The sequence below is a fragment of the Mustela putorius genome, unplaced genomic scaffold (assembly GCF_011764305.1).
Source record: "Mustela putorius furo isolate JIRA1106 unplaced genomic scaffold, ASM1176430v1.1 tig00000580_pilon_pilon_pilon, whole genome shotgun sequence".
Taxonomy (NCBI): Eukaryota; Metazoa; Chordata; class Mammalia; order Carnivora; family Mustelidae; genus Mustela; species Mustela putorius.
The window spans coordinates 6079080-6095019 of NW_025421423.1; the positions used below are offsets into that span (position 1 = coordinate 6079080).

General features: G+C 44.5%; 1 protein-coding gene and 1 long non-coding RNA gene across 2 annotated transcripts in view; one reads left to right on the forward strand and one right to left on the reverse strand.

Moving 5' to 3' along the window:
• Positions 1-2993: 2993 nt before the first annotated feature.
• On the reverse strand, positions 2994-4111 carry LOC123392493. The gene is made up of 2 exons (XR_006607220.1): positions 3990-4111; positions 2994-3461 (listed from the first exon to the last, which is right to left on the reverse strand). It is a non-coding gene; the product is annotated as an uncharacterized LOC123392493 (long non-coding RNA).
• Positions 4112-4197: 86 nt separating this feature from the next.
• Positions 4198-15940, forward strand: part of PLPPR1 (phospholipid phosphatase related 1) — a 262202-nt gene continuing 250459 nt past the window's right edge. The window contains exon 1 of the mRNA XM_004747703.3: positions 4198-4578. The gene's annotated coding sequence lies outside the window, so the exon portion shown is untranslated. The remainder of the gene's footprint in view (positions 4579-15940) is intronic.

A 15940-nucleotide genomic window follows, 5' to 3' on the forward strand; every position in this document is an offset into this window, starting at 1 on the left:
ATATAATGGAATATTTCTCAGCCATGAAAAATAATGAGTGCTTGCCCTTTGTGATGACATGGATTGTCCTAGAGGGTATTATGCTAAGTGAAATAAGTAAGATAGATAAAGACAAATACCATATGATTCATTTGTATGTAGAATCTAAAAGGTAAAGCAAATGAAAAAACAAACAAAAAGCAGAAATAAATGCATAAATACAGAGAACAAACGGATGGTTGCCAGAAGGACTAGAGTGGGGGGTAGGCAAAATGGGTGGAGGGGAGTGGGAGATACAGGCTTCCAGTTATGGAATGAACAAGTCACGGGAATAAAAGGTTTAGCCTAGGGAATATAATCAATGGTTACATAACAGTGTTGTATGGTGACAGACAGTAGCTATACTTGTGGTGAGCAGAGCATAATGTATAAACTTGTTGAGTCCCTAAGTTTGTAACGGTTTTTAGCATTCATAGGAATGTTTTTATCCTTTATAATAATAAATTGCTAGTTTAGGGGCACCTGGGTGGCTCAGTGGGTTAAGCCTCTGCCTTCGGCTGGGGTCATGATCTCAGGGTCCTGGGATCAAGCCCCGCATCTGGCTCTCTGCTCTGCAAGGAGCCTGCTTTCCCCTCTCTCTTTTCCTGCCTTTGCCTACTTGTGCTCTGTCATATAAATAAATAAAATCTAAAAAAATTTAAATAAATTGCTAGTTTAGCCCTTACCTGAAAAATTCTTGGCATTTTTACCAAACAAGAAAAGATGGTCATATATATGAAATGTCTACAAGAAGAAAACATTATAAATCTATTTGTCTCATTAGGGTGGTATTTGAAAATAATAAAAATTATAGGTAGAACAATTCAAATGGAAATAGTGTGTTTCGTAATTATTATAAAATATTAGAGAATTTATGCATATACTGCATCACCACAGAGTTGTTATATTATTTCAGCAATATATAACCTAATGGAATTGCTTTCATATAATTTTTTAAGAACTGAGACATCACTATAACGTCTCTAACTTTGGAGAGTTTTATGTTCAAACATTGTATCTACTAATGGTTTTTATTGATTCTAAAATTTTTTTGTATTGAAACTATGCTTTGAACAGCTAGTTCTATTTAAAATTTAATAACTAGGTCTTCTTAAAAAATATAAATTCCTATACAGTTGGGCGACAATACTGGGTTTTGCTGATATACAAGGTGAGGCAATTAGATGTGTTTATTTGTGGGTGGAGAGAGGTGCAAAGTTTAGGGATTGTCCACTAGGTAAGGGGATGAATTCTAAGTCTGAAATCTGAATTTAAGGAACATTGAAAATACCTGAATACATGAGCCCCTGGAAATCTTAGCATTAATTTCTCTCAAAACCATCTGCAGATGTGTGCATATTAATTGGCTTCGGGCATTCTGTTACCTAGGAGGAGTAACACATTAGATTGCTAAAATTAGAAGGAAGGCAAAAAAAAAAAAAAAAAAAAAAAAAAAAAAGTGAAAATGCAAAGCTTGATGAGCCAATGTAGGTGGGGTGTCGCAACAAGAGACCCTGACTGCTAAGTGGGAAGGGTCCTTAATCTCTGAGAGATGGGAGTGCCAAAAAGTGCTTGAGGCTTTTACTGAAAAACAATGCTACCCCACGCTTAAGTCTAGTTCAGAGTGTGGAGGGGTGAGGCTTGGGGTTAGTCCCCATTCACACCATTCACACCATCCACACATTTTTTACAGCGTGCTTTTCATTTCATGGATTTGAATACATCAGTGATGTGTGAGGGGGCGATGGAGGAAGCCAGAAGGAAAATTGGAAGGCAGTTGGCTTTCATCTGTTTTATTTGTTTAAGCTTAGGGGAAAAAATATTCTCAGCCTTTTTTAAAAAAAAAAAAAAAAAAAGAAATCACAAGAATGAAAATGTTAAAACCACAATAATAAAAGAGCTGTAAGTTACAGAGAGCTCATTGTACACTCAGCACTATTAAGTGTTTTATGTGCGTCATCTCATTTAATGTCCCCTGTACTTCCCCTTCTTTCCTCAAACAGTAAAAAGCTCTTCCAGAACTTCTAGTTGAGCCTCTCCTAGCTGCCCCATAAAAGGATTCCATTTTATTTGCAATCCAAATTTGTAAAGTCTCCTTCACCCTTGACCTTGTTGGAGCTTTGAGATTGTGAACGGGGTATCCCTGAGCAGCAAAGGGAGTAGTATCCCTTGCCTCCTTATCCAAGGCCAGCCTCAGACAAAACAGTGTGTGTTTCTTGGCCAGGCAGTCCTGGACACTTATCATTGTAGAAAATATTGTCTCAGAACCATCCCTATTGATAGAACTGCCACGTTGAGACCTGCAACTACCCCAGCCCTGCCTGTAGGCTCCAGGTCCTACCTACTTACTGGATTCAGAGCCCTCACTCACCTGGTGCTTATGTGTACAGTGCCAGGGCAGGGAGAATGGCTTTCCTGCCTCAGGGCCCTGCCAGTGCTAACATCCTGGAATTCAAGTGAATGCTATTCATTGCTCTGGGGGAATCATCTATCTTAGATGTCTTCCAAGAAGCCTGGTGCTAAGGGGAAGACCTGAGAAAAGAGGCATAGAAGGAAGGGGCCCCAAATATTGTGAGTGGTGCATTATAAAGACTTTGCTGCTTCTTGGGAGAACCTGATCTCCTCCCCCTCCCTGGTGGATAGAGACTCAGACACACTTTAGCAAAGAGATGCTGCAGTTCTATTCCCCTGAAAGAGCTACTGAGAGAATGAACCAGCCACTAGCAGTGCACTTTTGCTTTTAAAGAACTTTCTCTTTAAAGTTCCCACCCTTCCTTCCTTCCTTCCTGTCTTTTCTCCTAAACTTTGCTTTTGTTGGTGGTATCTTGACATGCTGTTTTCTCTCCTCCGGGTGTGCTCTAGGGTTAGGTCTAATTGTCCTGCTGTTCTAGTGTCACTTGGCATTATTATGGGGAAGATGAATGGGATAGGGGTCAGAGTTCAGCAAGTAGGCATCTGCTCGCTTGCACTGCATAGAAATGCTCAGAGGTGATCTTTAATGAAAGCTTGGAAAAGATGTGCACAGAGTAGACTGTCTTCTGTCTCTCCAGAGCTGGGATGATCAAAAGGCAGTCCTTCTCTGGAGGGACCAAAAACGAATAAACAGAACATAATAATATATTTACAAGGAGTTCCCGGCTTGGGATGTCTTTTCTTCTGTTGGAGAGGAAATGGAGGGGGAAACAGGGTGAAACAGAAAGGAGGTTGCAGATAGAGGCTCTTCAATGGGTCCTAACCACTGGCTTGTTGTGCTCTTAGAACAATCTCACCAAAGAGTTTCCACTCCACTGGTGAAGCCTCTCAGCTAGCCTCTCCCGCGGCCTCAGGTTACTGTGTCATCGCCAATGCGGGCTCAGGTTCTCCCACTGGACTCTCTTCGTCTTGACAGTTCTTCCACTCTACCAAGCAGCCAGGATCCCCACTCAGGAAGAACTGCTTTGGCACTGTAAGGCAAGGGGGACAATGGATCTATTGTTCTTTTGGCCTTCTTGAATAGGGCAAATGTCTCCCCCATCTAATCTTGTCATCAAAAGAGGCTGAATATGGAGCCCTAGGAGACTCCTCTTCCTTCTACTCCTGCTTTGTTCTTTGAAAGAGGGGTTCTGTGTACCTTCCCCGCCCTCGCCCCATCAAACCTGTTTTGGGACTCAAATAGACAGTTGCCTTTTTCAGCTCTTCACAGAGTGGAAGTTGAGAGGGGAAGAAAGAGGCACAGACCAGGAAACTCATTTCAGTTTAAGTACGACCTGCTGCCTGTGATTCCTTCCGGACCGGGGGAGACCACCACGGTCCCCCGCAGCACAGAGGCAAGAGATCGCGGCCAGGAATCCCGGCGCAAGCGCTACAAATACACCCAGAGGAGAACCCGGCGTTACCCAGACTCGCAGCTGAAGCGGTCTCGTAGCATGGGTCGGGATCCCATCACCCGCTTCCCGCACCGCAGGCGCAGGGAGTCCCCGCGCAGGACGCACCTTTGCGGGTGGGTCTCCCTGCTGCCTTCCGGGAACCCGGCCGAACCCCTTGCTACTGGGTGGGCGCAGTCTTGCCAGCCTCAACCCGCAGCTCGCCCTCCTCCCTCTGCCAGCGCTCCGGAGTGAGCGCTCGGTGTCCCTCTCTGAGCATGCGCAGCCTGGCGCTCTCCCCGCCTCCCCCCCCCCGCTCCCCCCTCCCCGCCAGCCTTTTGCTCCTTCCTTTCATTAAACAAACAGGAGATCCTGAAACCTGGACCCTGTGCTAGCGGCAGCGCGAAGAGGAGGCGGAGGAGCAGCCAGAGCGCGGGATGTGCGCCGACAGGGATCTGTGATCCCGCGCCTCCCCCCGCACCCGCCCCACGCGCGCGCGCGCACACACACTCACACACACCCGCACTCACATATACACACACTCGCACAAACACACTCTCGTACACGCCCGCGCCGCGCGCTCGCCGGCTCGCTCTCCCACGCAGGCGGAATGCAGCAGAGCCTGGGGAGCGTGTCTCCGGCCGCCGCGTGAATGCACCTCGCCCCCGGCAGCCCGACGACCCAGTAGGGCGCGCGGGAGGACGCTCCGCCACCAGAGGTGAGTGGGGCTCCCGCAACCGCGGGCGGCTCCGGGACACCCGGGCAGCTGGAGGGGTGGGCAGGCTCCCGGCCGGACGCGGCGGAGCAGGTGGCCCAAACCCAGCTTGCGGGTTTCCAGGTGCAGATGAAGGCGGCGCCCGGGCGATGCAGGGGGAGAGGGCGATCCCAGGGAGGGTCGCCTCCTGCGAGGTGTCAGATGGACCCAGCAGAAAGCTACACCCTCCCTGCTCGTAAACTTTCCTCCCCTGTCATTTGGGAAACGTGGAGACAAAGGGGGCGTGGAGGCTCCCTCCGTCCGGTTCCACCCTCCTGGCTGCATTCGGGGCTGCGACGGGAGCCGGCGTGCGGGCGGGGGCGCCCTGCAGGTAGCTGGTGCCAAGTCCTCCCGCCCGGGCAGGGGTTTGGGATTCTCACCCGGGCTGAAAGCGTCGCCTTTGATTTCCCCTCAGGCGTGGGCACCTGTCATCCCGCCCCAACTGCACACCCTAGGCGCGTCGTAGTGTGTGTGTGTGTGTGTGTGTGTGTGTGTGTGTGTCTGGGGGGTGTCACCTGGAGAATTGGAAGGGCAGCTTTTGGCTTTCTCATTCAGCGCTAGTGCCTGAGGCGTCGGGGTGAGGCTCGGGTCAGTGCGGGGATGAATGATGAGTTACTGAAAGGCTTCCCATAATCACCTCCTGGAAATGTTGGGCGCCGGGATCTCTCCTCCCCCGAGAAGGTGCTGTCTTCCCGCACACCAAGGCGGCAGCACTGGGAGCTGGGTTGGGGCTGCTGTGGCGGCGGCTGCAGCTGGGAGAAGCTGGGGCTTTATTTTTGCCCTGGGGTTTTATGACACACACAGGTGGAATATGTGGAGGATTCTGGGTTATTTTTCTTTGTGGGGATATTGTTTTCCCTTTTAACCTCTTTCGCGGGAGGGACTCTTTGCATCTAGGTATCTAGGTGGTGGGCAGGCACCGTTCTGAATATCTCCTAGGTCCCAGGGAAGAGGTCCCCAGGAAAGGATTTCCTAAAATGCCAGCCCCATTGGGGCGGGGCCTCAGAGTGCGGAGCGCCTCCCGGCACCTGGGAATCGCCTCGAATCTAATGGCTCTTTGAAACAGCAGAGACTGAGTCAACGTTTGAGGAGTCCAGGACTGGGACAAAGGGGACTGGAAGAGGGACAGACAGTGGCCATTTAGGATAGGAGTGACTAGAAGCTGATTAGGCAGAAGGAGGTTCAGTGTGAGGCAAAGTACCCTGCAGGTTTCACTGAATTCATATACCCCTTCTACTTCTGTGGGTGGTGGCTTTTATTCGTGGATGGGACTCTAATATGGAGATTTCTGGAATGTCACATCTGGGGTAGAAAAGACTTGATTATTCCTGGGCTAACCTTTAATACAGTTACAAATTAGTTCTTTAACTCTAGAGAGTGCCATGTGCCAAAGTTTCTCCATCTTGACCGTTTTGTTCTCTGGGATGTGCAGACAGGTATATCTTTGGCTTTTCTGCATCTCAGGACCTTGGAAGAGGGGAGTGTGGGGAACCTGGAAACCAAGCTGATGCTGACGGAAGAAAACACTAGAAGCTCAGATCCAGAACTTGTGGCTATGGGTTGTCAGAGCGTTTCCTTCATTTTAAGATGATAGGTAGAGAACCTCTCTTTGCTGCTCTGGGGACCTTTTTTAATTTTAATTTTTAACATTTTGTAACCTCTTTGAGGCGGGAAAGAGCATAATATACATGAAGCTAATTGAGAAAGGTCACAGATAAAGGAGACTTTGACTCCCAAGTCAACATAGCCAAAGGTGAAAAAGTTTTTGAGAAAGAAAAAAAAAAAAAAAAAAAAGGAAGGGGAGGAGGACTGGGAAAGGAATGCGTATTATTAAAACAGCTTCATTTATATGATTTTTAAAAGTTTTTATTCAAATTCCAGTTAGTTAACACACAGCATAATATTAGTTTTGGATGTACAATATAGTACACTCCATAATACAGTTTTTATTCTTTTTAAAAGCATCTAGTAAGATAGAAATCTGAAAGGTTTTTTTCTTTTTTAAAAAAACTAGTGAAGACCTTTCCACATATATTTTCAAGTTGTTATTGCTATGAGGGGACTTAAATATAATTATCAGCGTTTGTCCTTTTTATTTCATGGTGAAATTCTCATTTGTTTTGCAAAACTTAACAAGGAAAGATTAAATTTTATTTTATTTTAGTTTTTTGATTTTTAGTAGAACTCCGTTTTCTCTCTTTATGACATATTTCCTCTTCCTACATTTGCATTATGTTCAGAGTCTATTTACAAGTATTTATCCCACAGTTAGCATGAAAGTCATATAAAAATAGGTAACATAGTTCTGGGCCTCAAAGATTTTTTTTTTTTAAGATTTTATTTATTTATTTGACAGAGAGAAATTACAAGTACACTGAGAGGCAGGCAGAGAGAGAGAGAAGGAAGCAGGCTCCCTGCTGAGCAGAGAGCCCGATGCGGGACTCAATTCCAGGACCCTGAGATCATGACCTGAGCCGAAGGGAGCGGATTAACCCACTGAGCCACCCAGGAGCCCTGGGCCTCAAAGATTTTATGATCTAGTTGTAGATACAAGATTAACACACAGGAAATAATTAGAGAGTAGGATAGCTCTGTACTGCACAGTGAGTTTATAACATGTATTCTATATACTCCAACGTCTTTCTTGGCTTTTCTCAACATTCAGAAAACACACATCAGCACTTGTTATGTGTTGGAGGCTGGGGGAGAACAACAACAACAAAAAACCCACATGAAAGTGGCTTTCAAGGTGGGGGAAATGGGTATTTACCTAACTATGGTGCAGTCTGTTTAACTGTTATAATTATAGGTTAAATCAAAGGTCAGTAGTACAAACATGGTTTGTGTGTTTTTCTTCCCCTGGGGCTTTGAGATACTCTTGAAAAATGAATAGTCTTTTACCAGGTAGGGAAGGATAGAAAGGACAGTTCAAGCAGAGGAAATGTGTGAAAGTGCCCAATGAGGTAGGGTAAGCCATCCCGTGTGGCTAGAACACAGGGTGCTGGAGTGTAGATATAGAGGTGAACAGCAGCTGGGTAATATTAATTGACAACTAATATTGTGGAGTTTGCATTTGCATAGAGATATGCCCAGGATGCTGTAAAAGCATGAAGGGAGGGCATCCACCTCAAGGAGGGTGAGAAGATCAAGAAGCTTTCTTAGGGAGGTTGAGGTGAGAGGAGTCTTGAAGGACAAGGAGAAGAGGAGGGCTTTCCAGCCAAAAAACAAAACAAAACAAAACAAAAAAACAACTGCATAAGAACTGGAAGCAGTTTTGTGTGGCTACAGTGAGAAAAGTAGGTTCTTAGCCCCATGGAATAACCAACTATCATGGCAGAGGTCAAGTGTGAATGGAAATATCCCAAGCAAAAGAGCTTCAGTTTTATCCAGAAGGCTTGGAAAGAGTTTGAAAGAAAGTTTGAGACATGATCAGATTTGCATTCGAGAAAGATGACTGCGACCCCAGTGTGGACGAAGGATTGGAGGTGGGGAGAAGGCAGGCAGGGAGCTTATTGTGGAAATGTAGGTGTGGAATGATGAGGATGGTGGCAGTAGCATGGAGAGGAAGAGATGTGTCTGGGAAACGAGGGGAAAAAGGAAAGCCTGCTCATCTAAGAAGGGCCTCCTGCCTGTGCCCCCATCCTACCTCCTTCTTCCTCAGCATTCACTTGTGTGGTTCTACTTCCTGTATTTTGAAGCTGAATCTCCAGCCTTCATCATGGTCTTGGTACAGAGCAGGAACTCAATAGATATTTGTTGAATCAAAGACTAAATCTGTGATTGGGAAATCCAGTCACGAGGTGACGATCTCTCCGTTAGAATAGTAGGAGCTAAATCATGACTTCATTTCTCCAGGGTGATCACCCTTGGGAGGTCAGTGATGAAATGATCCAGGGGGAACTACCTCTATGAAGAGCTTTCCTATGAAGTGCCAATAAGAAGCATCATTGTGGCATCACACTTTTTATATTTAAAAATTATCATCAGCCCATTTTGGAAGCAACAGCACTTCGCACGGTTCCTGATTCATAGCAGGCTGGCAATAAATGTGAATTCCTCTTTCTTTCCCCCTCGTCAGAATATCCTGATTTCATGTGCTTTGCTCAAACTTTCAAGAGAGTCTGGAGGTAGGGAGTTTGTAAGCCACAGCGTCTCATTTGAAGAGCTCATGGCATCTTGGCATCCTGGAATGAGGGCCAGACAACCCATGTTCCAACCACGCAGTCCTGGGAACTGGGTTCCCTACTGAACCAAACCCAATCAGTTCCAATCTGAAAACTTCCAAGCAGTTCCCATCTTGAGTTCCAGTCTTAAAATCCCACAGGAGATGTCAGAACAGATAAGAAACATGAGAATTTCTTTCAGGTTGACTACAGAAGATGAAAGAGACCAAGTGTCAAAGATAGCATTTTGGGTTTGATTTTTGGATGGATGGCAGCAGAGCAGCGGGGAGGAAAGTTAGCTCAGAAAGTGAAAGGCTCAACACCATGTTGTGGACATTGATTCTGAGGTGACAACTGACTCATTTTGGAAAGCGCATAGTACAGATCCCAGGGTGGAGTGGTTTCACAGTAAATGGCAACTATTGCTCTTATTAAGGGGAGATGGAGAGAGCAGGAGTTCACAGAGCAAAAAACTAAATCTCAGCATTTAGCAAAATTTAGGGATGCGGGAGAGCAACATGTATCAAAGAAAGTTCCAATAGCTTGTCTCAAGTTAGCAAGACAGTAAGTGGCAGAATCAGATCTCAATTTTAATAATCCTGTCAACTGTCTCTCCTTGTCAAGTGTGTAGATTACCAGGTTGATTTTAAATACAGAGAAGTTGAAAAGATTGAAAATAGGGCACTGAAAAAAGACAGTGAAAAGGGGTTCACTGTGACCATTAGGAAAGCAGTGTTTGTACAGCAGTTTGCTCAGAAGCCGTATTTCCACGGGTTGAGTGGGGAATGGGAGGTAAGAAAATCCAGGCAAGGCGAACCCATCAGTCATTTATGAAGTCTGGTGGGGGAAGAGTTATGGGGCCATAGGGAGAAGAAGGTACAGTGAAACTCCCAACAGTTTTTATCAAGGGGGAGCTGGTGGAGAGAGCACGTGTCTAAGGGGAACAAAAGGTGTGGGAAATGAGAGCAAGAGAGAGGAGACAGAGGCGGATGGACACCTCTTTGCAAGAGCATAAGAGGGTGGATTTGAGAAAAGATGTGGAGTGTGCTCCTCTTTCCCATAACTAAATAACTAAGGTGCTTGCTACAGCCAGATCGTTGAGTGTCCTGGAAACTCAAGGAGCCTCTGAGTGCTGTACTCTAAGGGTGTCACTTGGGCATACTGGATGATGAACCTTGTTCAGACAGTATGGTGGCCAAGAGCACAGACTCTGGAGTGAGACAGACTGTATTTGAATTTTGGCTCCACCACTCAGCTGTGCAACTTAGGGCACACGGGTTACTTTTCTCAGCTTCAAATTACTCTTGGCTGTAATAAGGTGATAACCATCTTCTCCCATCAGCTAGTCCTGTGACAACTGGTTAATATTTGGAAAGCTCAGCACAGAGTAAGTGCTCACTATATGGTAGGTATTCTGTGTGACAACAGTGAAGTCCCAGACAGAAAGTTCTGACGTTATGCTCAGGACCCCCGTGATTGTGTGCTTTGGTGTTCATTTAAAAAAATTAATTTGGTTGGTTATAAAAAGCTGGCTCTAATCCTGTCTTCCCAACTGTAGGAATTAAATCAGCACACAAATATGGCAGGGGCAGAGCGGCACCACCATCATACGCCTAAGTGGCGTGGCTAAGTCCTGGGTGTGTCTGCTTAACACATTTGCCTTGTTGCCTCCTTCTCGTGCCTTTCTGGGGAAGGTGCAAGTTTGTTTGCCTGAGGCTGGTCCTGGCATTCTCCAGGCTCATAGGTGTCACAGAGCAGCTACTTAGCTGTTGAGCAAATTGTTTGCAGGGAAGTGACTACGTGTATTAATTATAGCACATCTCCGCTACTGAAGGACATAAACTCTCAGTATCTCAGATGTGAGATTTGCAATACTTCTTGGGAAGTAAGAGCCTTCCATCTTTTTGGCTAAGTGTATGGTATGTTCTAAAATCACATTCCAGTGGAAATGGAAGCCCTACCATCTAGCTAATTGGCAACAGAGTAGTGAGTGGAACCCAGGTCTGACCATGACCCAGTGCTCTTTGCCTTATACTCTCCAAATACTTTCGTTACTGTTCTGTAATCAAAGACTGGTTTTGCTTGTTTGTTTCATCTACCCCACTTATACTAAGTACCGCCCATACTACACTTACTGAGGTTCCCAACTGAGAATTTTGTTGCCTCTGGGTCTTTGGTCATGCTGTTCTCCATTTGTGGAACTCCATTCTTGCCTTCCCTGACTCCTTTAGTCCTTTAGGCCAAAGTGTCTTCCTAGGGAAGGTTGTCCTGGCCTTTTAACTAGGGTTGGCTTTTCTTTCTGTGTGTTTCTGTAGTCCTTAACTTTGCATTTTCAACACCTCACAGAACAGTTGTCACATAGTAACTTCTCAGTAAACGCCGTGTGTTGAATGGTTGGCGCAGTGAATGAATCTTGTCCTTTTTGAGTCATCACTGATGTTCTAATAATGCAGCTTCACATTGTAGAAAATCATAGACTTTGCAAGTGCACAGGGTGGCTGGAAGATTTCTAATAAGACTTCTAACTGAAGCAAGATGTGGAGACTGAGAACCAGAAAGGTTCAGTGACTCATCTGAGAGCATGTAACCAAGTAATGTGAGGACTGGGACCAGATGCCAGTTACTGATTTCAGATGTAGGGTCTACCCAAGGCCTGGATCAGGGTGAGCTGGAGGAAGGGTTATGCAAACACATGGTTAATTCCCCTCTTTGTTTAAAATGTTGACATTTTGTTCATCATGGATTTTTGGCAATAATTTTGATTTTTAAAAAAAATTTACATTAAAATATTGTTTATCTTGATTGCTGAATTTTTTTTGGCTCCTTTCACAATTTGCCTCCAATGCAAGTGCCCCATTGGCCTCACTCTGGTTCCAGCTGTGCCCTTCCGCAAAGTAAGAGGTAGAATATTTCATAGCCTCCCAACACTAGTGTAAGAATGCAGTTACACTACGTATGACATAGACCCAAATTAGAAATATCAAAGGAAACACCATTCAACATAGTGGTGGGAGCTGTTAATAAATGTTTCATTACCTGGCTGCTCTGCTAATTAGTTATCATTACATTCACAGTATAAAGCAAGGCCAAAAGGAAAAAAACGAAGTTGAATCAAAGCTCTGTCTACCTATAATCTATCTATCTCAGGTCTAAGGACAGTGTAAAGATCATCTTCATCTGTAAATTTTTATTTCTGTATATTTGAGTTTTTTGAAGACCTAAGATGGAAAAAAGAGAAAATTATTCTACCCACCAACTTGGCTGGTTTGGACTTGTGTTACTGCTGGCCTGTTTTGAAGATTTGTGGCCAGAAATTTAAAACAAACAAACCAAGAAACCTTGGCTATTTCTACCAAAAAATTAGGAAAGGAAGGAAAAGGACTGTTAATAGAGATGAGAAGAAGAGTAAAAGGGAGGGAATTTTGAGGGCGCATCTACTACACACAGCATTATTATGGAGTGTAGAAGAGGCTTGCATATTATTTCCTTGATTTCTCCAGCATGTGGGAACAGACATTAATATCTCATTCGACAGCTGAACAAAGGTCAGTTAGCTCTCCCAAGCTTTCAAAGCTAGAGCTGGATTCCCACCTCGGTCTGAGTTCAAGGCCTGTGCTCATCCCCCTTCATCCTTCTGACTCTCAAAGGATAGGGGTGACAGATCACCCCATCACCTTCTGATGCCCTCAGAGCCCTAGGTACAGGGTGTCAGCAGCTTGTCTGAGTCCACTAGATGGAAAGTCAGCAGTCATCCCCCCTCCCTGCCATTATTCCCACCTTCTTTGCTTCATTTATCTTTTCCCATTCATCAATAACAGCAGAAAGCAGAGATGCATACACATAGGAAATAAATACCCCTCTTTGTGTGAATGTCATAAATTTTTCCATGACGTGAAAGCACATATTTTATCTTGCCTCCATTATGTCAGAAAGGGCTTTTTCTTTGGGCATTATGGCATCAAGTGTTCTAGAAATGCTCACAGACACAGACTGAAGAAAAGGTGATCATAATTACTGGAGCAAATCCATCACAATGAGGAGTAATGGATTTGCACGGCTGATGGTCAAGGGTTTCCGGGTGCTCTTTTTATGGATGTTTCTGATGAATAGCAGGGAGAAGTGACCCCCCACTCCCAACCTTTTAAATTCAATGAAATCCATAATCAAGTGAAATCGGATCTAATTAACAAGAAATAAAATCTGGTCGAGAGCAATGCTGTTGAGCCCAGAGCTCTAGCAGCTGAGCAGGCTTTATCATTAGTCCCATCTTCAGCCTCTGCGAGCTGTTGCTTCCAGGCAAACCCACACACTCAAATGCTCTAATAACCAGCCCACGGCCTTCTCTCCTGGGGGTCACAGAAACTGAAAGAAAAAAAAAAAAAAAGTAAGACCATTTCATTCACACTTGTATTAACTGGAGAAAACATTATCTCTGTGTGGTTCCCCCTTCCCCCTGCAGTGTAAAAAGCAAGGCAGTATCTTTAGGTTTGAGAAAATCTTTGGGGTTTCGTTTTTTTATATATAGGCTGACAGGTAACATGTCAGACAAGCAATTCCTGGCCAGACTAGTTTGGAACAATTAGAGTATTTTAGCCATCAAACCCCTCAACAATGGTATAGGTACCACAGTGTGATAGAAAATGCATGTAATGAAGTACGGGGAGTAGAAAGTAAAAGTCAGTCCTGTTTCTGCTCCAAACTCTTCCGCAGAAAACCACTGTCAATTGCTTCGTGTATGAGCCTCCGACCTTTTTGGTTCATTAACATTTACATATGTTGTTCTTTTTTTCTTTTTCATGGTGAGATTATACTTTACATACTATCTTACCATTTACTTTGAGTTACAATTTCAAATGAAAGCGATTTTTAGGGTAATAAGCGTCTGGTAAATATTACTGTTGTATGAGAAGGGTGAGAGCTGCTTTCTATCCTAAAATAGGGCTCCGCTGACATATGCTAGGGTTCTTTGGCCATTTGTCCCCATGTATATTTTGTAGATATGGTCAATGAGCACATATTTTCTGAGCTTCTTCCAGGGACCACCTACCACCATGTGTTTTCCAGGAGCTTACCTTCTATCTAACAAGAGATAAAATAATTAGGTGACTTAATTCGAACTTAATGAATGGCAACAGCTGTAAATTCTCCTTGACTCACACAATTGCTGGAAGGGAGAGTCTAGTCAATTGTCTTATTTCTTTTAGATGAGAAAAGGCTCCATTGAGGTTAACTGACTTCTCCAGGGTCCCCCAGTGATTGGAGACGCTGGGATGACAGGCTGGTTTCCAGCTTCGGAAGGCAACGCTGCTTCCAACCTGGGAAGACAAGGCTACAGCCTCGGAGGGCACCACCAAACAGCCCTCACATCTGGAAGAGGAATCAAGGGTACTCACTTCACAAACACTGGTTCGAGCAACGAATCCCTAGCAAATTGAGACTCATGCTTTATGTAAATATTCCCACCACAAGCTGCTGCTGAGACTGTCTCCCTATCCTTACTCCCCTCCCTGCCTTTCTAACCACTCCCCAAGGTCTACCTTCTCCTCCCTGGCCTGATACTGTCCCACTTTACTAAGACTCTGAAGTTAAGCAATAGCCTGACCCTAACGTTGAGATGAGAGGGTGCCTTCCTTACCCAGGGAGGGTGTTTTTCTGTCAACAGACTGGCAGCGATTCATTTTTTAGTTTCACTTCTAGCCATCTTGAACCTTAAGAAATGAGTACCAAAATAACTGAATTTTACCTGCCAACTTCAATCAAGGCAGGAGCTCTTTTTTTATATTAACTGATGATTTTTTTCTTCGTGGTGAGAGCATAAGCAATGCTCTGATTCCTAAATGCTCTAATTATCTTTCACTGCTATGCAGGCGAGATCCTGTGGTGGGCTAATGGCTTGGGCTGTGGAGACAGATGGAGCTGGGTTCTAGCCCCAGCTCTGCCTTTCACTGGCATTGCAATGTCAGGCCGGGTCCTTTGCTGTTTGAAGACTCAGCTCTCTCATCTGGGAGACGGAGATAATAAAAGTATCTTCCTTCCCTGGAAGAGGTTTTGTAAGGAATAAATAAATTACTTGCCATTAATAGAGAGTTTAGAACATAATAAGGACTAAGGGCATTGTAGCTACTATTACTCACTATTTATTACACATATATGATGAGCAGCCCTCAGAACAACTTAAATGTCAAGCTTTTAAATGCCCAGTTGTCACATTTTCTTCCATAAAACTTTAACACTTTTTGTTTGTTTTTTGTTTTTTGGGTTTTTTTTTTTTTTTTTTTTTTTTGGAAATTAAGACTTAAAGCAGGAAGCTGAAAATATGCATCGTTAACTTTGGTAACCCCAAAACTTTGTCAGGTCTATGTCAGAATATCACCATCAGCTAGTCCTAATGCATGAGCCATGGAATTCAGAAGCTTGGCCGGGGTGGGAAAATAGAGGGTTTTTTTCAGTACATCAAAGCTCTGCTTTAAGAGTAAATCTCAGTCCTCATCCTTTGCTTCTTTGTACTTGGATGGACTTGCTTGGGAATTGATGAAAAGTATGCCTTTCTCAAATATGAAGACAACCTTATGAAACACTCTTGGTGAAATACGTACCATAGCTCCAATTTTCCTTAGTTTTCTGGTAGGTTATCCAGATATATATATATATATATATATATATATATATATATATATATAATCCCAGTCACTCATTCAGTGCTCAGGTCTCCCCTTTTGCTCCAGGTAACGAGAAGCTATCCAGCTTCTCCTTTCCAGCATTTCTTCTTGTGGGTGGTCATAATGGATGTACCCAACATTGAGGCTTATGGGATCTGAGCTGTCATTGGCCAGGATCCAGAGAGCTGGGGCAGAGAATGTTACCTTGATGTGCATCAAAAATGCAAACATTCTTTTACCTCAGGACTTCCCACTTGCTGTCAGCACAGTCTAGGAGTCCTGCTTTGCAAAATGCTACATCTTTCATGCTCTTACCACTGTATACATCATGTCTTCATCAGACAGAGAGCTCTTCTCTGGTCACTTACCCAGCCCATTCATCTTTTCTCTACTCTTTTCTTTTCTCTTCTTCCTTCCTCCCTCTTTCCCTCCCTCCCTTCCTTTCTTTTCCAGAGAGAGTGGGAACAGGGGGAGGGGAGAGGGGCAGAGAAAGAGGGAGACAGA